Here is a 23,599-nt window from a genome sequence, read left to right as displayed (position 1 = left end):
AGCGTCGGTTACCTGATGGAATTACAAAAAGAGCTCCATTTACTTTGCCGCAGTTTAGAAGCAGACTCAGTGGACAAGCAGCCTATAGGTTCCTTGGCTCATGAACAGGAAGAATAAAGATCAGCAGTAGCCCTGGGCTTCCCTTCCTCTTCTTTCCTCACCCCTTAGTATGGAGGCCTACACACCTCTCCTGTTTTGCTGTCCTGAGCTGTCTCCTAGCCCAAGCGAGTGGGACACAATATGCGTGGCTCCTGATTCCTCTCCTGGGAGAGGAACAATGATATTGTGGCTCCAGTGGGTGGGGGAAGAATAGGACCCCCGGCTTCTCCATGAGTGTTGTGATCATAGAACAGCCAGAAGAAAAGTCCGTGCCATCAGGAAAAGACTAGAAGCCCAATTAGGGAAACGTGCTGGGGCAGCTGTGAGAAGCCTGGGGGGCTGAGATGGCCAGTGTGGTTTTGAGAAGTCTCTGCTGAGTGACAGTGGATTTGGGAAACTGAATTGTGGTGGTGGAGAAATTAGGGAAGATTCTGCAAGAGATGGAGAGATCAAAGAGTGATGAATTAAGTGGAATGATGCTCAGTGGATAGAGGGATAAATGGGGGTGAGTCAAATTTAGGATGTTTGTGATTACTAAGTGAATTATGAAGTGATCAGTGCATTACAGAAGCTGGCGTGAAGTGTTTGTGAGAGTAGAGAGAGAGTGTTTGGTGTGAAGTGTCCAAGGAGGTGTGAGTGTATGAGTGTAGTTGTGTGTACTGTTGTTTGACAAGGCCGGGCCAGTGTGTTTTGTGGGGGTTTTTTTTTTCTCTTCTCATCTGGGCTGGTGATAAAAAAAAAAAATATTAGCCATGATTGGATTCCCATAATAATCAGTGAGTAGCTCCCAAGATCTGGCAGTCAGATGTGACCAAAGTCATCTAAACCATGGGAAAAAATCTTCCAGCCCTCTCATCTAACATGACTAGGGTGACCAGATGTCCCATTTTTTGGGGACTTTTTCTTATATAGGCACCTATTACTCCCCACCCCATCCCAGTTTTTCACAGTTGCTATCTGGTCACCCTAAACAGAGTGTTCTGCTTTGTCTTCCTGAAATTACTCTTTGATAAACAATATTGTAAAGTTCACAGGATTTTTTGTAGGATGTTTGCGTGCTTAGAATAACAGAATTATAGCCAATATGGCCTGGTTGAATAGAAATGTATGTTACATTAAGATTTAATCATTTTTACGTAATATGTTTCTTTGTATGCTTAGTGTTTATTTGCACTTGCTTGTCATTTTTGTGTCCTCTAAATATTTGTAATAAGAGAGTTCTTCCAGGCAACTTTATGCCCTACTTGTATTTTTAGTTCTTTTGTAGTGGGTCCTCCAAAGTGCACAATACGCAAGTTAATATAACTTCATAAAAAGCCAGAACTATTATATTCTGTGTTCAGCTGCCCCAGCACATCCTATAAAATGAGTTAAGTTAAAGGGTATGCTTGCACATATGGGCACAGTAGCTAATCCAATTTTCCAGTGATCCCATGATCAGAAATCAAGATCCAGTATCAATTTTATTGATATTTAGGAATGAATTCAATCATCATTGTGGGGGATTAACACAAGTCTCCCATTAGTGCAGCATTGCAGTACTCCCATCACTCTAATTTGCAATCATAACTCCCATCACCAGAATGAATCCTGTTCGTGGTGGTGGTGTTTAGAGGGGAATGGGGGGGCTGGGGAAATAGACCTTAGGGTATTACATTTTTATAAAATGACGAGTGGTGTGTGTGGGTTTTTAATCTTTTTCTCTTTGAAAATGAACATTAGTGTGTTTAGTTTTAACATAGTAGTACTACTGCAAGGTGAGAAAGTTCAGTTTCACCTTCCCTGTTTTTCTTTTTCTCTGCACAGCATATCTAACGTTCCAGAAGGCTTGCTGACAAAACATTTTGAGGAACCTCCAGTATTTCTCTAGTCACACATGGCAAGAATCTGAATCACAACAGCATTTTTTTCTTCAGTCCAGAACTCTTTGATTTAGATAATACCTTCTTGTTTCATTCAAGAGTGTTTCACAATTTTAAAATGATCAGCACCGCAGTTTGGGAAGCATAATTGGAATGACACCATTTAACCTTCTTATTGAAATTTAGTTGTACGGTTGCCAAACTTTGACCAGTGAAGAAATATTTGTGGCATGCAAATTATTATTTTTCTTCTCAAGCTACCTTGTCTGTTAGGTGTCAAACATGTATTTTCTATGAAGGCAATATGTTCTTTATTAAAGAAAGGACTTGTTGAGACACAGCAATAATCTGCTCTTTTTAAAAAAATGCGTTTCCACTTTTAAAAACAAAATGTGAATTTTAGTTATAAGCTGCTTTACATCAAGCTTTTGTATTTGCTAAAATCAGCAGCCAGAATGACTTTCTTACTACTGTGAGTTCAGTGCTGAGATTTTATAAAAGCTTTTTAACCCTCTGACTTCTTTGCAATGGAGATAAAATTATCTTTTGTTATAGAAAATATAGAGATTTGTTACAGCCAGTTCAGCATTCACCTCTCTTGGAATGTAACTGATGTAGAGAACAAAGAGGGATGAATCAAACTACATTTCATTTTGGTAATTAACAGTTCATGTGACCTCGTGGCTGCTCTACCTGGGAACTGAAATTATGACATTGACCTCAGAAAATTAATTTCTCTCACCAAGGCATGTGAATGTAGAGCCTCTTTCAAGCTTATTGGAGCTAAATGTAACAGCCAGGGCCAAGATCTGTGATCCATATTCTATTTTCATCTAGTGAAATCAGTGGAGTTGTATGGGGTGAGGTCTTCTGGATTAGTGTCTCTGTGAACGCTGGGCTTCTGTAGCTTTCTTCTGGCAGCATCTTTAATGCAATTACCTAACCTATAGTGCTAATAATATTTGCTTCTGTTACTGCAGTAAGGACATTTTGCTAATGTTTACTTAGTAAGTTCTTACGGAACACAGTGACTTTTTTGAGTATATGTAAAATACACATTTTTGTGTGTATATTTTGGTTAGTATAATTAAAAGTTACTGTAATGCCAATGAATCTTTACTGCAAGCTTTTGTACTTATCTCAACAATTAATGATTTGTTCTCTCACTTAATGAGAAGGAACTTGGATGCTTTTGGTGTCACTTCTCCCATTCTGAATATTCAGGATTACATATAGTACAGTAGTTTCCCTTCAATTTTTTTTGTTAAGCTAGAATACATTTTGCCAAGATATGTCGGATGGACCAGTCTCTTGGCTGATGGCACAATGAGTGGAAAAGCCCAATCCCTTCAGTAAATCCTGTATTAAAGATAAGTTTCCCAACAGCTTTCAGACCCGTATAATTGGTATTCAGATCATGTAGCCTATAGTACTGGATAAAATACCAAAGAATGAAAGATATTATGGTTTTCAAGAATCTACAACAATGTTGAATGTGTACATTGTGCTGAAGTGAGTACATAAAGGCAAACAAAATAAATTTAATGAAAAAAATGTCCAGAGGGTGTTTGATATGACTTATCACTTTGAATCTAAGGGCAGATGCTGTTGGGAATTCAGCTTGCTTTTTGATTGTATATTATTCATTACTGTGAAAGGAAATTACTGTTTAAAACAGATTAAGCAGTTAGTCACTTAAAATAGATATGTTTGTTTGAACTTGAATATTTTAAATCCATTAACTATTTTTAATTCCAAGGAATGTAACCTTTTTTTAACACTTTTGTCTTGATAGTCTGAGATAAGCAATTATTTCAGGGGGAAAAATTCTGACTGGGATCTTAGACTTATGTGGAATCTCCTCCATTTGAGCCACCTAAAATGTGAATTATATTCTGAAAAGTGACTTTTTAAAAGTTGCACATTAATCATCTTGTATGTATTCAGTCATTTCTGCTTACTGCAGTGACAGAAGTTTCTGCTTTTAAATCCTGTTCCATCTTGTAACTTGGAACTTAGTAAACAGTTCTGTTGGTGATCCACAACACTACAAACCTTTGGAGGGAGTGAGGTATAATTTGGCCAATGGAAACTTTAATCATGTAGAAGAAGGGGGAAAACCCATCTTGATTTTTTTTTTCAAATCCAATTTTCAGAGTTACCCTCTAGAGGCCAAATATCCTTTCTAGTAAACCAAGGACACTGATCTGGAAGTCAGAGAGACAATAAACACGGAACCCCATAATGTCAGAGAAGAACAGCCATTTAAATCTAGGCAGGAACAGAGCACTAGAAAATGCACTATGGGGAACAAAGGGCACTGGCAAGAGAGTGGAGTTATATTACCTTATAACTGACTCCTGTGATATTTTGTTTTTCCTTTAGAACTCTGGATTATTAGCTACTTAGGCTGTAAGCTTTTTGGGGCATTTTTGTGGGGACTTTGTACGGTGCTAGCACGGTATGGGCCTTGTTCCTGACTGGGACCTCTAGTTGTTGAAATAGAAAATCTCCTTCAGAATAATAATATAAATGTATAACCACTTAAAAGGTTTATATAAATATTATAGAAGTGTTATCTTCAAGACAATATATTTGGTGCACTCTATGTTATGGGCTTCGTCCTGCTCCCATTTACATGCAGGGAAAAACTCCATGGACTTAAATGGAGATAGGGTTTGGGTTCCATGTACTTACTTTTCTTTAAATACAAATCCGGTTGCTTTTCCACTACGATTGTTCCAAAATATTTTACCCAATTGAATAAAATTCATCTTCATCTTCTAATATTGATTTCTTTTCTTTCATGCACCCTAGTGCAGTGTTACTATACCACCTCATGGCTTCTTTATATCTACATAGTTGTCTCACACACACATCTGCCACCTCATAATCCCTTCTTAATATTCTCCAGTTCAGCATATTACATCACTTGTCTTGTCAGCCTGAACTAGATTCCTATTCTCTCACTTCTTCAAATCCCATTATCAGCTTTGAACTGAACTACCCAGGTAATAATTCAAAGGTTGTCATTGTAATCTGAAAGTACTAATGATTTAACCTAATAACCTATTTCAATAATGTTCCCCTAATTCTGTATCTATTGTCTTCTGATGAAAGCACCATTTGCATCTGACAAAGGATACAGAAATCACACACACTTCTAAGTTGGCCATCACCAAAGTATCTGGGCCCCATTACTTACATTTAGAAATAATTTAGCATCAAGAAAGGGCACAAAAGCATGTAATATTGAAACTTTAATATTGGAATACTTGATAGTAATCCTTAAAGGATAGTTATCCTTTTAAATTAATTAATTATTTTTACTGGTCTCTGTTTCCTAGCATTTAGTTCATCAAGGCCCTTTCCTATGGCTGTTTTGTGTCTGAATTTTACTGAGTAAGGTATGATGTCAACCCTTCTAAATTCTGTTGGTTTTTTTTCTCCCCCGTCTCTGGGCTTATTATAGCATTTGATGATGTCAGACAAAAAGTTGGAGAAAAAGGCTTTGTAACTAGTTGGGCTTTAATTTCTTGACACTCCTCTGGGGTCATATGAAGCTTGTTGGTCTCTGTATAGTTTTCAGCTATCTCATCTGACCTGTGTGAACTTGCCTGTTGCAATTTTCCTTAGAAATAACTTTAATGCTGGTAAGAGACCTGGATGTATTTGGTCTTGTTTTGGTGACTTATTGATTTTTATGGCTTTTCTAGCCTCAAGACAATACTACCATATCTTTTTGCTAGTTTCACTTGGAAGCAGAAACTGTAAAGTTTCCTTTATTGTTTTTTTTTTCCTTACTGTGTATCCATGTTTTATTTTCTTAAAATTGGTCCTGAATGTGGGTGTGTTGGCAAGGGAGATTGAAAACTGAGGGTGGATTAAAAATCATTGAGGCACTTTTTTAAAAATACAAAAGGTGACATGGAGTTTTGCAGAAAGATAAGGGAGGAAAAATTAGCTTTAATAATTTGAATTTAAGTATCGAGGGTATGAGCTCTAATAGTGAAGTGGTGATATAATGGTATAATTTCCAGTCTCCAGAAATGTTGAAAAATGGAGAAAAAAGGTAAAAATCACTAGTTTTACAGCATATATTTTATTAAATTCCCAATTTTTACTCTGAAAATCCCAAGGGAAAGGATACAAGGAATGCTAAGAAGACTCACCCTCAATCTTTTTTTCCAGTTTCCAGGTAATGCCTACTGCTCTCTGTTGTTACTGTCTTTACTGAACAGCTCTGCTCTGTGTTCAGATGTAGTTATTTAAATAACACAACTTTTTAAATAGATTTTTTTTTTGGAAAATACTCAATTCCAGTCAAATCCTTTTCATGCATAGTACTTAACGTTCCTTTGTCTGCTGTTTTGTATTCACCATTTCCTACTATTGTGTAAATGTACCTGCAAAAAGGTTCCATTTGTGTGATACTCTAATCACTCAGTCCTACTTGTTCACAGCATATAGAATCCACTGCCAGGGCAAGCAGTGGAGGGAGCTAACACTGTGACTTGGATTAGTGTCCATGTAGCTAAACTCTAATAGAGAATTACTACTGAGTCTCACATAGTACGGAAAATTTACTCTTATTTCTTCCTGTTCTTTCTTGATCTTAAACCTAAAACATCTTCTGATCTTGTATGTTGATCAACAGATTAAGAAATCTGACTCTCTGCCACTCAAGTAGTTTCCTTCTTTAAAAGCTCTGTCCATCATTGTCAAAATAATATAAATATACTGTGATCAATCTTCTACTTCTTTTGGGCCTCCTTTGTCTACAAAAACGCTTTCTGATTAACCTCCTCTTCATAATGTACAAATACTCAGCTTTCCAGGGATGATATTCTTGTTTACTTATCTATTATCAGTGACCTCCACTCCGTTTCTCTGCTGTTACAAACAGCATATGGTGGATTTCAATTGTAGTACTTTCCCTCCTATCACCCGACCCTTTTGTGAGGTTTTTTTACTATAAATATCTATCGAATGAATGAAACGTGTCAATCTGTACAGCCGTTGGTTGGTTCTAAATCGCAGGGGTTTACAGTGCTAAAATCTTGGCCAAAACACTACAGCAGGCGCCTTGCTGTGCTAAACTTTCTTAGAATTCTTAGTCTGGATTTTCCACAAGTCAGGCACTTAATTTTGCATGCAAATCATGGAGTGTTCAAACTGGCACACTCAGTCATGGTAACTTGTCCATGCAAATGTGACAAAATTGCATGACCTAATTTATTTGAAAATCTGGCCCTTAAGTCCCTAGATTCTTGTATTTTAAATTTGTCCATTACCAACGTCATGGATGAAAGTACAAAACTTAATATCAAGCACTTATAATGTGCTTTTCATCGGAAGATTTCAAAGTGCTTTACAAAGGAAGTCAGTGTCAGTATCCCCATTGTTATAGATGGGGAAACTGAGGCACGATGGTGATGTGACTTTCCCAAGGTCACCCAGCAGGCCATTGGCAGAGCTAGGAATAGAACCAAGGTCTCCTGAGTCCAAGTCAGTACTCTGTCCACTAGGCAGCACTCTGAGGCTTGCTGTATTTTGTTTTTGTTTTGTTGTTTTTTGTTTTTTTCTTTTAATGCTGTCAAACTGCTGGAGGAATTGAATTGTAGAGGTTAGGGTCCTCAGGAATGAGTGTGTGGTGGCTAACCCCTGGACTTTTTTAAAAGGGAGGGTTGTTACCTTAAGCATTTCATCTGCCCTCAGTAATCTTGGCAGCACACAGGAGATAGCGGTCTACGTAGCCTTCCTGGCTACCAAAGAGACTACAAGTGAACACCTATTGCACCTAGAAGTGAATAGGAAACTACTACTCCTGATGAACTGGCGTAATGTGGTTTCAGTGACTTTTACTGCTATGCAGCCATGGAGAGGCAGCAACTTAATAGTAAAACACACACACCCACACACACACACACCCTTAATGTCACATGTTCCTCGTGCTGTGCTGCCAAGTTAGAATTTGGGCTGTTAGGCCAGAATAATAGAATAAGGCTAGTGTGAGATAACTGTAAAAAAATAGAGATGTGATTTGTTATAAAAGTTTCCTAAAATGCTTCGGGCATGTCCTATCTTTTTTCTGCACCAGCACATTACTGCAGTATATATTTGTGTCTAAGCCTATTCATGAATTGGTTTTTTTTTTCTTCTTCACCCAAATTAGGATGGTGCTAGCTTCTGGGTGAGTACTGTTTTTCAAAGTAACCAGATTTTTATTGTTGTTAAAAAGTAATGTTCGGGAAAAAATAGAAAAAACTAATTTTATGGTACTTCCCAGACAGATTTTAAGACTTGTAAAGTCTTAGAAATTTAAGGAAGAAAAATACTCTATTGTAGAGTTTTTTATTGCCACTGATTGCTACAGTAACCAAGCGTGTATCTAAGAATATTGTAGTTACTTTTAAAAAAAATATTTGAATGCCAGGAATGCATAGGTAAGATTCCACAGACAACTTTAACTTTGCAGCAGTTGGTAAGCTATCTACCACCAATTTTATTAGGTGAAACCACATGTGACATTTCCAGTATGAAATCGCAAACTGAAAGTCTCCTGGATCTACAAAACCCACCCAAACACACACTTCATGGGTTCAACCACCAGCACGTTGGTCTGTGCTTGATCAGAAAAACAGAATAGAAATCTAAAAAATTAGAAGACCTTTTAAAAATAGCTACAAAGAAAAAGGGCATATTGTTAAGGGTGTTGGCTAATAAATGTATTGAACTGCTGACAAATATTCTTAGGGAAAGTCTCTGACAACTGGAGAAGAAACCAGAAGACCGAGAGGAAACACATGCAATCCTGATTTTCAAAAATGAAAAGAGTGGCCCTATCAATAACCATGAAAACTGCATTGCCTTTTCTGATTGATTTGCAAAACTAGTGGTTGGATTGAATGCAGTGGATGTATTATATGCAGATTTAATTGTGGATCACAATCCCAGCTGGGGAAAATTAATTCAGATTTAGTTGAGTAGCAACAGTAGTCTGAACATAAACCCAGTTTAAGCCTCTAATAAAGGGTAATGGTAAACAGCAATTTGTGTGTGGTGGTTTGTTTTGTTTCCCCGTTGAAAGGAAGGATGCTTTGGGGCATGGGATGAAGCCCAGATTTGTTAACCTTCAAGCCTGCCTGTATTTTTATTCAGGCATTTGAGGAAGGAGGTGAGTTAAAGGTAAGTGGATGGTAAGAGAGCTGGATTTTAGGATTAATATTATCAGAATTCAGGGCAGCTGCACCTGTTTCCTCTCTCTGTGGTCCAGCAAAGGCACCCACTCTCAGGCTTCCAGCTCCCCAGCTGTTGCCTTTCTTGGGTGGAGACCGATGTCTTGCTCCCTTCTGATAGATATTTCCAGACTGCACACTTCTCTGCCTTCATTGTGTTTTTTCCAGCAGATGAAGGTTGCCCAAGCACACCTATTTGCTTTCCTTCAGAGACTGATAAAGTGATTGTCAACAGTTATAAGTTAGCACACAGCTCGTTCTGTGCAAGCCTATTTTATTCTTAAGGTAAAAACACTACAGAGAAAACATTAAAAATAAAATAACCTACGCACATTCTACTTAACATTACTGGAGATCACCCCAAATCTAACACGAGCTCTGGCAGAAGCAGTCCTTGAAACCCAAAGGGTGGGGTGTTCCTTTGTGGTCACAACTTCAGCACAGCTTGAGCTCACAACAAGCATCCAGTCTTGTGGGGCCACAGCAGGTCCAGTTCTTCTGACCCTACCCTAAGGATTGGGACTTTCTGTGGATCACGGGTCCTGTCTGTTTGCTGGAACAGGAAGAAAACATTGAGCCAATTTGAAAAACCCAGCTGTTTTATCCCCAAACCCTTTCTTTGTCTGTTGGTCTCTGGAGAATCCATTTTGAACTCATACCTGTGTACCTCTCCAGGGAGATGGCTTCCAATGGCTGATAAGGGACGAAGTACATTAGCATCCCTCTCCTCCTAGAGAAGATGCATGAAATGTCACAATAACACATACACCACTGCATCTTTAATACAATGTAACCCAAAGGTATTAACCCTAGTTCAATAAGATTTAACTTAATTCAGTAAAGTGGTCTTAATTCCATAAGGTTCAGGATATTACAGGATCCAGCCATTATGTCAGTTATTAGGTGTGGACGTTTCCTTATATTATTAACTTGATTTTTTTAATATTCTGCATTTGTAGTTATTGTGAAAGCACTCAGGGAAATGGATATGTCCTTAAAAAGTAATAGCATATGGATCTCACTCTATTTTTAATCAACAGACTATTGTGACAGGGTCTGGCCTGATGGCTGCAGGAGAGTGATAGAAGGCAGATATATTAGCCCCAGATTAAGTGGGTCCTTTTTCCCTGGGTAAGGTAACAGGGAAGGTTCCAGAACAATCAGGAACTTTCTGGAAACAATTAAGGCGGACAGGCTGATTAGAATACCTGCAGCCAATCAAGAAGCTGCTAGAATCAATTAAGGCAGGCTAATCAGGGCACCTGGGTTTAAAAAGGAGCTCACTTCAGTTTGTGGTGCGTGCGAGGAGCTGGGAGCAAGAGGCGCAAGAAGCTGAGTGAGAAGGCATACTGCTGGAAGACTGAGAAGTACAAGCATTATCAGACATCAGGAGGAAGGTCCTGTGGTGAGAATAAAGAAGGTATTGGGAGGAGGCCATGGGGAAGTAGCCCAGGGAGTTGTAGCTGTCACACAGCTGTTACAGGAGCCCCTGTAGACAGCTGCAATCCACAGGGCCCTAGACTGGAACCCGGAGTAGAGGGCAGGCCCGGGTTCCCTCCATCCCGCCCCAACTCCTTACTTGATACCGGAGGAGTTGAACTGACAGTGGGTTCCACCAGAGAGGAAGGTCTCTGGCCTGTTCCCCGATCCACAAGGTGGATCAGCAGAGACTGCAGGGATTGTTCTTCCTTTCCCCATGCTGGCCAGTGATGAGGCTAACTGAGTGAACGGCAGATTTGAGCCACGAAAGTGGCCAAACTGAGGGCTGCCATGAACCTCGGAGGTGAGAAAATCCACCAATAAGCACAGGACCCACCAAGGCAGAGGAGGAACTTTGTCACACTATATAGTCTGAAATGCTCACTATGAAATGCAGATCTTACTTCAGTAAACTGGGAGGTGGGAGTAGGGCTAGATCACTATTGAATCATTGCTCATAAATATTCTTTAGAGAGAAGATTTCCCCCAGACACGTAAGTCTCAAACATGCCAGGTGTGACGAGACTAATTTGAAAGTGGCACTTCTTTCCTTTACAAGTGTGTTTTAACATTCAAAGGAGACTGTTTATGAAATCGCTGATGCTTTGTTTCAGCAGCTGAAAAATTCCTATGGTTGCTCTTAGATAGTGAATCTCACTGTTTCAAATACAAATGATTACTTATGAGTTCATGCTTTTAAAAAAATAATCTGAGTGGATGTTAAGGGCTGTGATAGGATAGATGCTAAATAAATGAGGGAAGTGTACAGCAAGCACGGAGCTAACTGTAACTGCATTCATGGGCCAAATCCTCATGTGGTGTAAATCTGCATAGCTCATTTGGAGTTATCAGAGCAAATTTACAGCAACTGAGGATCTGGCAACAAGTCTTGACAGGTGCTTCCCCAGATAGCAAGTAAAGTTGGGTGAAATGTTACTTTGAAATAGTCTTCCAACTGCTAATGAGAAGGGAATATATTAGGCAGAAGAAACGGGAAAGGGGGAGAAAGTGAAGAAGATGGTTTAATGGAACAAGATCTATCCTGCAAAGTTGAAAGTCAGATGGTGGTAAGCCAATTAGTGCACTCAATGTAAGAAACCCAGTACTGAAATAAAGGGATGATCATCCGAGACAGCTGCCATATGGGTGGTATTGGCATTCAGCAGTAAAGGAATTTAAGTGGAGAAAGTGAGAGAATATTTTTAAAAAGGAATGAAATGCAGAAGACTAACCAAAAAGAATTCAGTGAACTCAAGTCTGTAACTTGAACTGAAAAGAGAAATTGCTGAAAATGCTCACTGGAGGTATATCCAACTTTATTTTCAGTTCCAGAAAAGACACAACTGGAACAAAGTAACTGGAAAATGACACTGTGAAATGACAATGCTGAGGGGAAAAAAAAACCAACCAAATGTGGAACAGTTGGTAGCCTGTAGTGCTAAGCATGCGAATGATGGTTTAAAGAGAAGTTTGTAAAGAAGGTCCCTGAACCAAGAAGTTTACAAGCTAAACACTTATGACGATAAGAAAAGGAGTACTTGTGGCATCTTAGAGACTAACAAATTTAGTCTCTAATGTGCCACAAGTACTCCTTTTCTTTTTGAGAATACAGACTAACACGGCTGCTACTCTGAAACTTATGACAGTAAGATTCTACCAGTTTTTCTCAGCATGCATGTCTGGAATTCTTCAAGGATTTTTAGTATTAAGAGAAACTATTGGTTAGAGCTAAGAACTCTCACTAAACAAGCTGCTCTCTAATTTAATCTTTTCCAGTTCTTGAAAAGTTCATGAGCAGCCTGTGAAATTCTGGAATCTATACCCCGAGGAGGAAGGCTATTACTTCATCCTGCACTGCAAACATTCCAGTATTGGAGAAAACAAAGTAGCATTTCACTGGAATAGGGGAGGTTTTATAAAGCTGTGGGCAGGATTGAACCTGGGGTGCCTGGAGCTTAGTGCATGAGCTAAAAGCCAATTGGCTCTGGCTGTTAGCTAAGGCTGTGGAGTCAATCAATCAATCAATATATATATAAAATCTTTCTCTCTCTCTCTCCGGTGATGCTAAGCATCCTACAAACCCAGAGTGAGAGAGCACCCCTGCCCTAAAGAGCTTGCAGTCTGAATAAAAAAGACAGAATAGGTGGGAGAGGAAATGGGCACAGAGAGGGACAGTGAGTTGCCCAAGGCTAGCCAAGAAGTTTATGGTAGAACTGGGAATGGAACCAGCAATCCCGGGTCCCAGTCCAGTACTCTTATTTATTTGATCATGCTGCCTCTTGAAGCTTTAATTTAACAATTGCACTGGGCTGGGGTTGCAGTTCTGCCTACACCTTTGGTGCTATTAAAACTAATTGCTTCTTTTCTTTTTTCTTTTCTTTCCCTACTTTGCTCATTATTGCTGTGTCCAGCTAGCATCTGTGACATTGGTCTCAACCAGCTCTGGCTTTTGTGGAGGACGGGTTCTCAGAATTAGCAGCGCTAACTGCTCTTGATTGGCAGATAAATAGTAGAGGGGAAATGGGCTGATTAGTGTGTGTCATTCCCAATTCTTCCTATGGCTTCTGCACAGCCACTGTGTAATTGGTTTCTTTGGTCAGACAACAGGTGTGGAGCTCCTCACTGTACTCCTCTCTAATGATCAGGGAGCCAATTTTAAGTTCTCTAAGTTGCATGTCTTTTGAAATTGAAGAGGCAGTTGAATGAGAAATTCTTTAGTTTTTTATAAATGGACACTTTTGTACTTTCTTATTTAATCCCAGTAGTGCTAAGTGTCCCAGAACAGTACAGTAGCCACAATAAAGCGATCAGCATTTTGTTTAGGTGAAGAGGGCAATACAGAGTACGTTTAGGTCTGTTTTACTCACAGTCCATGGTTCAGGAGCCTAATTAGCGAACCACATTACCCCAAAGAGCCCCAGTCGTGTGAATTCATTGTTTCTGCTATAGTACTATATATTCATATTTAAACAATATGACGGGAAATATTTAGTGTGTGTATATATATTATTCTCACAGCAAAATGACTGCCCAAGCATTATTATTTTATCAACTGCAATTGGTTAATAACATAATAAAAGCATCCTAATTGGTTAATCACTTAGCTTGGTTAATAATTAAATCAGTGTTGTAATATCACGTGCTGCAAAGAGTCACAAGAGACACATCAAAGAGCCACTTGTCGCTCATGAGCCTCAGTCTGAGTATCCCTGTTTTAGATGAATAAAAAGCTTATGAAGGTTCTATAACTAAATGCCTCAAAGATTTGTCACGTCTCTCTATTTTGCTCTCTTCAAATTGCGGAGTTCAAGTTAAGGGAACATTGTTCCTTTAAATTTGGTCTAAAACTTAAACGAGTTTTTACAAAATCATAGCTCAATAGAAATGTGCTGATGTATTTAAATTCTAAACAGGCTTCTCCTTGTCAGATCTATAATTTAAAGGTGGCATGGCTGAAAACCTGAAAGTAAAACTGAATAATGTGAAAAGTGAAGTTGACTTTAAATGATTTTCATTGTCTTGTGATGAGAGAAATGAAAGAGGTAATGATGGCAGAAATAGTGCCAAGGGCCCAGATCCTCGGGAGCCTAAATACTTCCAGGGATTTCAGTGGAAGTTGGGAGCCTCCTAAATACTTTTTTTTTAAATACTAATTTCTAACCCTATCAGGTGGTGAGGTCAGCACAATATAACATCAGAAACAAATAATAAATACAAATAAAGATATTACTTGTATTACGGTAGTGGATGGGACCCCCAGTCATAGGCCAGGACCCCACTGGGCTACGCACTGTACAAAGACATAACAAATAGTGCTGTTTATCTGGAATTACTATTAAGTTGACTGTGTTAATAAAGAAGAAGGAGAAGACAAGCATTCTTACTGGGGACTCACCAGGAGCTGGCTATATTCTCTGCTCTGCAACAGACTAGGTCATCTTGGTTAAGTCACCCAAAGCTCCAGCTTCAATGTTGTCACCTGTAAACCGTGGCTAATACTTAACCCCACTTGTGTGTTCTGAGACTTAATTTATTAATGTCAAGTTTTTTGAGACCCTCAAAATGGGCTATAAGAATTTATTATGTTGCTGGATGAGTGAGATTTATGCTTTCTCTTTAAAATAAAATACCAAAGGAATTTTTTGTCTTGTCAGTAATTACAACCAATTTATAAAACAGATTATAAGACTAGAGGGACCATGGTGATCGTTCAGTCTGATCTCCTGTATAACACAGGCCATAGAATTTCCTGAAATAGTTCTAATGGTTAATTACCCTCACTGTTAAAAATTTGTGCCTTATTGATAGTCTAATTTGTCTACCTTCAACTTTCAGCCATTGGCTCTTGCTGTACCTTTGTCTGCTAGTTGAAGGGCCCTCTTATCAAATTTCTGCTCCCCCTGAAGGGTACTTATGGACTGTGATCTCTTTGTTAAACTAGAATGACTCAAGGAGCTGAAGCTATCAGTATGAGGCATATTTTATAATCTTTTAATCATTCTTGTGGTTCTTCTTTGAACCCTCTTCCATTTTTAAATATCCTTGTTGGGACACCAGAACTGGATATGGCATTCCAGCAGAGATCACACCAGTGCCAAATACAGAGGTGAAATAACCTCTCTACTCCTACTCAAGATTTCCTTATTTAATCTCCAAGGATTGCATTAGCTGTGTTGGCCACAGTGTTACAATGGGAGCACAGCTGATTATTCACCATCCTATGATGTCCACTCTTTTTTCAGTCACTACTTCCCAGGATAGAGTCCCCCATCCTGTAATTATCCTTTGTTCCTAGATGTCTGATTTTACATTTGGCCATGTTATTTATTTTTAAACTATGCAGCGCTAGTTGAGCGTATAGTAAGGAATCAATGACCTGATCCAAGATCCATCAAAGTCATTGATTTCAACAGGCTAAAAAATCTGGCCCTCAGAAGGCATGTGTACTAAATGTTTCAAATGTGTCTGTCTGTTACTTTTGTTTCTAAAGGATTTTTTCCCCAGACATGCTAATGAATGCATATGAGTAATCTCCGTGGTAGCCCTCCCAGTTGCATTTACGGACAGCTACTGCAGAGACCAATTAAACCCGACCCCGGGAGAGTAGCTCAGAGAAAAGTCTGGGCTTTTGTGTTTGGAAGGTCACAAAACTGCATGTGAATCTTGCCTACTAGAGTTGGAAAGCTCCCAAGTAAGAACCTGACACAAAGTTACTGAAGTCTGACCAGGCGTGTCAAACAATTCCTTACAGAGACCAGAAATATTCCCTTTTGATTATTTATGAAGAAAAACAAAGCATCCTGAGACGAATAAGAAGGCATTGTTTCAAAGTTAGGTAGCGAAATAAGCTTTAACATTAAGCTCATCCATGCAATAAATAGCGAGCAGCTCTTAGTGTGGAATCTTTAACCCATGACAGGAGGTCAGCCCAAGGCTAGCGTGCCAAGAAGGGAAAATGAATTGAAGCAAATGCCCAAGGTGATGTTAGTGCCCTTTAAAGCCTAAGGGGATTCTAAAAGGTAACAGCCTTTTGGAAACTATTTGAATTCAAACTGAATTCAGCAGAACTGCTTGTCAACCCAAAGTCAGGATTAGTACTTTTTCCATCTTATACTGTCAGGGCTGCTTACCTCAGTAAAGTGAGTCATACCCCATTGGTTGGTAAAGCAGTACTAAGAGCTTCTAGGTGAAGAGAAATTAAACATTTCCATGGTCACAGAAGAAACTATTTATACAGGCGTTACTTGTACATAATTTTACACTAGCTTCCACCCTGTGATGACAAAAGACTTATCTGGCTTTAAGATTAAACTCGATAAGTTTATGGAGGAGATGGTTTGATGGGATAACATGATTTTGGTAATTAATTGATCTTTAAAGATTCATGGTACATAGGCCCACTGGCCTGTGATGGGATGTTAGATAGGGTGGGATCTGAGTTACTACAGAAAATTCTTTTTTGGGTATCTGGCTGGTGAATCTTGTCCATATGCTCAGGGTTTAGCTGATAGCCATATTTGGGGTTGGGAAGGAATTTTCCTCCAGGGCAGATTGGAAGAGGCCCTGGAGGTTTTTCGCCTTCCTCTGTAGCATGGGGCACGGGTCACTTGCTGGAGGATTTTCTGCTCCTTGAAGTCTTTAAACCACAATTTGAGGACTTCAATAGCTCAGACATAGGTGAGAGGTTTTTCGCAGGAGTGGGTGGGTGAGATTCTGTGGCGTGCATTGTGCAGGAGGTTGGACTAGATGATCATAATGGTCCCTTCTGACCTTAATATCTATGAATCTATGACGCAAAAGGTGTTGTGCAAGAATGACGTTTTTATAGAATTTTGCCTTCTCTCTCAGGTTTGCTTACTTGCCTTCTCCATGTGCCTCTGCTATGGTCAGTGTCACTGTATGGATTTTCAGTGGCCTTACTGACTGATTGCTTTTGAATCCGAAGTGCGTAGGGTATTGAGATCTTTGTTGTTGTCTTCATCCTGGGTACTCCTGCACCTTGAAGAGAAAAGGGAAACCTTAGACATAAATCTAGCTGGTCACCTTCTCTAAGGTGCAGTAGTGCTTAGTGAAGACACTACATATGCTGGCAGGAGAACTTCTTCCTTCAGCGTAGGTACTCCACCTCCCTGAGAGGTGGTAGCTTTGTCGACCAGAGAAGCCCTCCTGTTGACACAGCGGTGACCGTGTTGTCAATGCTGGGATCTCAGTCAGTATAACTGCATCGCTCCAGGGTTGTGGATTTTCCAGATCCTTGAGCAGCATAGTAATATCAACATAAATTTGTAGAGCAAGGCTAAGACATTATGTTGGTGGTGCTTGCATGTCATTCCTCTTTACCCTAGCAGTTCACTGCTGTGCAGTGTGACCACAAATTCATCTTGGGCATCATCTAAATGGCTGAGTTTCTCCTTCACCTCTTTAATAATTGGTAGTGAAATTATTTAGGAGAGGCAGTGTGGTCTAGTGGATAGACACTAGATTGGGACTCAGGAATATGGGTTGTATTCCTGACTCGGCAATTGCCCTTCTCTCTGACTCTGGGTAAGATACCTCACTTCTCTGTGCCTCTGTCTCCCTTCCTAGCCTTTGCCTCGTCTATTGAGATTGTAAAATTATCGGGGCCAGGTGCTGTCTCCTACTCTGTGTTTGTGCTGTGCCCAGAGTGGGGCTCCACTCTCAATGGGGGGCCTATAGATGCTGCTCTAAGACCAATAAATAATCGTTGTTCAAAAGGGATAGAGAAATAAGAGAGCTGCCCGTCAGTAGAAAAAGGAGATGCTGTTGCTGATATATGTATTTGAGGCCTGCTACTATTGTTATGTAAGGATGGAGGTAGCAGCTACAGAGGCCAAAGATCGATCTTCATTTTGTAAGCCAGGCTTCTGAACTGGAGAGGTTACGGAGCTGCCATCTATACAAGACCTGGTTGCTATAGTGTGAGTTATGTAAAAATTAAATAAAAATAGTTTAGTTGCTAAATACCAGCGTTTCCCTGCCTTAATCAGAACAATAACATACACACTTCATCTCTTGTTTCTTTTCAGTTAACTTCAGGGGCTGCGGTAGTTATTTTCTTGTCATCTTTGAGTGGTTTTCTATTTCCCTATTAGTCATTTTCCTATTCAGTGAATGTTTTGTCTCTGCGCTCTGTCTATTCGCTCCTCTTTCTCTCCTGAGCCAGTAGCCAGGAAAAGTTGCATAAGAGTCTTGTGACAAAATAATGAAAAGGAGTGCGCCCCCAAGTTTCCCCCAGTTTGACGTGGGAGTCGAGCTTTCGGTTAGTGAGATCTTTGAAATCAATTAGGGTAACCCTAAAATGGAGTGATTTAAAATGTAAATTGTTACAACAGACCCCTTTCTTTAAGTGTCTGGAAAAACAAAACAAAAAACATAGAACTTGCCTGATTCTGATCCCCATTAATGTTGATGTAAATCAGGAGTAACTCCAATGATGACAATGGAGTAAAACCAGTGCAAGTAAGATCAGAATCATGCCCCCTCAATGAAGCTACAAAGCCCTGAACCTACAAGATACCAAGCATCCTCAATTCAGACTGGAGGGTCACAGGAAGTCAATAGCACCTGAAAGAAGTCATTCAGTAGTGCTTGCAGGAGCAGGTCCAAATAGGTAATGTTGAATGTGCCCACAGGTGAATTAGAGGAGGAATATGTATTTATGACACAAAGTTAACCTTAATTTTTTAATGAGTGGAAAAATAGGCTGAGACAATCCCCTCCCTAGATCTTCATCAGCTAGATGTGTAAAATAATTGTATTTTCAATCAAAAGATCCGAGAGATGAAGGGCCCAAACCAAAACCCTGAACACATCAGTGCTGGTTCTGGATCTGAGCTTTGGGAATTGGGCCTATCTCTCTGAGCTAGCAATTCAAAGTAAAAATATTAACTTTTTTATGCACCTTTTATAAAATAGTAAATGTTAAAATGATGTGCAATAAAGATTCTTTCCTCTTTCAAGCAAAGTTGTCAGTCAGTAATAAAGCTCAGGTATGCAGTGTTGTCAAAAAATGTCACTATACCTTTAAAAACATTTAACTTTCCAGCACCATAAATGAATGTCTAAATGGATTTACTCTACAAGCAAAAAGCAGGATGAAACAAAACAAATCAATTCAGCAGTTGCAAACGACCATACTAAAAAAGGGCATTTTAAAGTAGGTGGAAATTGACTATAACCAATACTGTCTTCTACAGAACTTTTAATTAGCTCTCCATTTAAAGTGCATCAAAGAGCAGATACTTGGAATGTTTATTATGAATTATTATTAATATGAACCCACACTGGCAGGAATTCCCCCATTCTCCTGAGAGCAATCACAAGAGGAAACAACTAAGGGCTAGCCCATCAGCACAGAAAGGACACATCATAGTATATTTGTTTTAAGCTATAGAAATCAGAGTAGCAGCCGTGTTAGCCTGTATCCGCAAAAAGAAAAGGAGGACTTGTGGCACCTTAGAGACTAACGCATTTATTTGAGCGTAAGCTTTCGTGAGCTACAGCTCACTTCATTGGATGCATTCAGTGGAAAATACAGTGGGGAGATTTATATACACAGAGAACATGAAACAATGGGTGTTACCGTACACACTGTAAGGAGAGTGATCACTTAAGGTGAGCTAATACCAGCAGGAGAGCGGGGGGTGGTGGGAGAAAACTTTTTGTAGTGATAATCAAGGTGAGTCATTTCCAGCAGTTGACAAGAACGTCTGAGGAACAGTAGGGGTGAGGGGGTGGAAATAAACATGGGGAAATAGTTTTACTTTGCGTAATGACCCATCCACTCCCAGTCTTTATTCAAGCCTAAGTTAATTGTATCAAGTTTGCAAATTAATTCCAATTCAGCAGTCTCTCGTTGGAGTCTGTTTTTGAAGTTTTTTTGTTGAAGAATTGTCACCTTTAGGTCTGTAATCGAGTGACCAAAGAGATTGAAGTGTTCTCCGACTGGTTTTTGAGTGTTACAATTCTTGACGTCTGATTTGTGTCCATTTATTCTTTTGCATAGAGACTGTCCAGTTTGACCAATGTACATGGCAGAGGGGCATTGCTGGCACATGATGGCATATATCACATTGGTAGATGTGCAGGTGAACGAGCCTCTGATAGTGTGGCTGATGTGATTAGGCCCTATGATGGTGTCCCCTGATTAGATACGTGGACACAGTTGGCAACGGGCTTTGTTGCAAGGATAGGTTCCTGGGTTAGTGGTTCTGTTGTGTGGTGTGTGGTTGCTGGTGAGTATTTGCTTCAGGTTGGGGGGCTGTCTGTAAGCAAGGACTGGCCTGTCTCCCAAGATCTGTGAGAGTGATGGGTCGCCCTTCAGGATAGGTTGTAGATCCTTGATGATGCATTGGAGAGGTTTTAGTTGGGCCTGAAGGTGATGGCTAGTGGCGTTCCGTTATTTTCTTTGTTGGGCCTGTCCTGTAGTAGGTAACTTCTGGGTACTCTTCTGGCTCTGTCAATCTGTTTCTTCACTTCAGCAGGTGGGTATTGTAGTTGTAAGAACGCTTTATAGAGATCTTGTAGGTGTTTGTCTCTGTCTGAGGGGTTGGAGCAAATGCGGTTGTATTGTAGAGCTTGGCTGTAGACAATGGATTGTGTGGTGTGGTCTGGATGAAAGCTGGAGGCATGTAGGTAGGAATAGTGGTCAGTAGGTTTCCGGTGTAGGGTGGTGTTTATGTAACCATCGCTTATGGTTCAATGTATGGTTCAATCCAACTCCACTAAAGTCAATGGAAAAGTGTCTCATTGAATTTGATGGGCTTTAGATTAGGCCCTCTGTACTGAAGGAAGCTCCGAAGACCCAGATGAGTACACCCTTTTTTTTATAGAATAAGTAACTGCATTTTCACCCTGTTTTTTCTCATTAAATATGTATATCCAACTCCTTGGAAACTTCTAATAGTTTCTCCTGGGGGCCTACTCCCTATATTATCTAATAACTAAGCAGAGCAAGTTTTGCCTAGATTTCATTAGTGTTTGTGCTGCCCCAGGTGAAATTCTTGGCTCCTGGACTTTTACTGGACACTAACCGAAATGACCAGCTGTCCTCTCTCTTCCCCTCAATCATATTTACCTTAGTGAAGCTCATGTTCCTCTTCCTCAGCCAATGTGTAAGAATTTTCTCCCTGGCAGATTGAGAGCTGGATTTTGCAAGATGCCAAGCAGCTCCTGACTTCAGCGGCATTTGAGGGCACCTGGCGCCTTGTAAGGTGAAGTATCTGGGATTGCTGAGGATTCAGATTTTAGATCCACCACTGCCCTGTGCTCACCTTCCAAAATAGTACTACTCAGCATGCAGACCTGCTTGTGTAACGGGGAGCGTGGTGGCCCCTCTCGGTGTACGAACACACAGAAACTATTACTTCTGTCACCTGCTGTGCTTTTGTTCTTCTTTAAGTCTCATTATTATGATGTAGTTGTGTTATCACAGTGCTTAGGAGCCCCAGCTAGGGACTAGGACCCCACTGAGCTAGGTGCTGTTCAAACACAGAACAAAAACGTAGTCCCTGCCCCAAAGAGCTTAAATCTAAATATAAGATGAGACAACCAATGGATGCAGACAGAAAGATGGGGGAAACAATGAGACATTATTGGTCAGAATGATAGTTGATGGCCTCAGGGTATAGGTGGCCTCACCATTGTCAAGTTTTTTGTAGGTATGGCAAAGGACAGTTTTTTTTTTTTTTAAGGAGGATATTGAGGTAGCTCTGCAGATGTTTAGGGCGAGTTCCTCCCAAGCATCAGCTGCGGTTTCAGTCCCTTTCTCCCTTCATTCCTGTAGATTGCTGCTGAGCTGCTTGCTCTTGAATCTTGACATTGTTCTGGTCTCAGAATTCTGCAGTGAGATCTCATGAGTGAAAGGACAGATGGAGGTTCCCAGAGCAGACAGAGGGATGATTTAAGTAGCGCAGAGTCACTACTAACATCCCAACTTGGCCACTATAACATCAGTTTTTGATCCTGAAGCCTGACCACAAGTAGCTGAGGTTCCCTGAATAAAGTCAAGAGAGATTAGTCTCAGTTGATGATGAATGTTGTATGCTCTGTGGTTAGAAAGATTAATAGTTTAGCCCCACTCTGAGTAAAAACTGGGTTTATCTACCTGGACGCCAGTGTACTTCCATCCATTGCACTATCGTTTGTAGGCTGGCAATTAGAAACCCAAAGAGTTAAATCCACTCTTTTCCTCCTGCCACAGGGGTCACCTAAGTGCCAGGCTGGCATAAGGAGGAACATAATGGAAAGAAAATTGGAAGTTAATAAGAAAATGTTAAAAAACAGAGAATGTGGCGGGATCACATAACAGTATTTGGGATTTAGGACACTGGTATTTATAGTTTTAAATCCTTTCTTGTTCCTCACAAATTGGACACAAGTGCAGGGTAATTATTTTTGTAATTGGCTGTAGCCCCAGAATTAGAATTTTAATTTTGCTTTATTCACTTTTATGATAAGAATTACCTACTTTCTGATATAATGATAAGAGTGGGTTGTTGGTAAATTTTGGTTCCTGGGTCTTGATAATTTGCAGAAGAACTCTGTAAATTACAAAAATGTAAGGGGCAAGATTCTGATCTCACTTATGGGAGTGTAAATTTATAGTAGCTCCAATAACTACAAGGCAGATGCTCCTGATTTACATCAAAACATATCCAATCAGACACCGGCCTTGAAATAATTTATCATGGCAGCAACATTAACGTTATTAAAGCAGTTATAGGCAGTTATTTATATGCAATTTAGAAATAACACTAGAAATTTGGCTTTTGGCTGATTTCCCAGATAAAAACCCTACGATTGTTTGGGTAAATACAGCATTCAGCTTTAGGCTCATGGGTCTATATAACTATAGTAAGGGACAAGGAGTAATGGTCTCAAGTTGCAGTGGGGGAGGTTTAGGTTGGATATTAGGAAAAACTTTTTCACTAGGAGGGTGGCAAAGCACTGGAATGGGTTACCTAGGGAGGCAGTGGAATCTCCTTCCTTAGAGGTTTTTAAGGTCAGGCTTGACAAAGCCCTGGCTGGGATGATTTAGTTGGGGTTGGTACTGCTTTGAACAGGGGTTGGACTAGATGACCTCCTGAGGTCCCTTCCAACCCAGATATTCTATGATTCTTTGATTTCTGTTTTAGGGGGAAACAGGGTAAAAAGGCATTTCAGTGCAAAACAGAGAAACTCATTGAAGTCAAGATTCACGACTGGACTTCTAATCTATTTTGTTGGTGGAGCTATGGTGTTAGGTATCAGCACTTTTTTCATTTTCTCCATTTATACTTGATTTTTGGCACTTTCCTGCAAACCATGTAGATTATAACTTCATACATAGCTGTTTCTGCTGCGTTTCCTATGTGCAAAGTCCATTTTCCACATCCATACTTAATATTTACTTCTGTGGTC

At 39.9% G+C, this 23,599-nt stretch overlaps 1 protein-coding gene across 3 annotated transcripts in view; it reads left to right on the top strand.

Annotated features, from left to right (window-relative positions):
* The window catches only part of LOC102942534 (SEC23 interacting protein), a 44,344-nt gene extending 35,970 nt beyond the window's left edge, over positions 1–8,374 (top strand). For all 3 annotated transcript variants that reach the window (XM_037905053.2, XM_037905055.2, XM_037905054.2), the window contains one exon: positions 1,906–8,374. The gene's annotated coding sequence lies outside the window, so the exon portion shown is untranslated. The remainder of the gene's footprint in view (positions 1–1,905) is intronic.
* The last annotated feature ends 15,225 nt before the right edge of the window (positions 8,375–23,599 follow it).

This window comes from Chelonia mydas, chromosome 7 (assembly GCF_015237465.2).
Source record: "Chelonia mydas isolate rCheMyd1 chromosome 7, rCheMyd1.pri.v2, whole genome shotgun sequence".
Taxonomy (NCBI): Eukaryota; Metazoa; Chordata; order Testudines; family Cheloniidae; genus Chelonia; species Chelonia mydas.
This window is presented reverse-complemented; position numbering and strand designations above follow the sequence as displayed.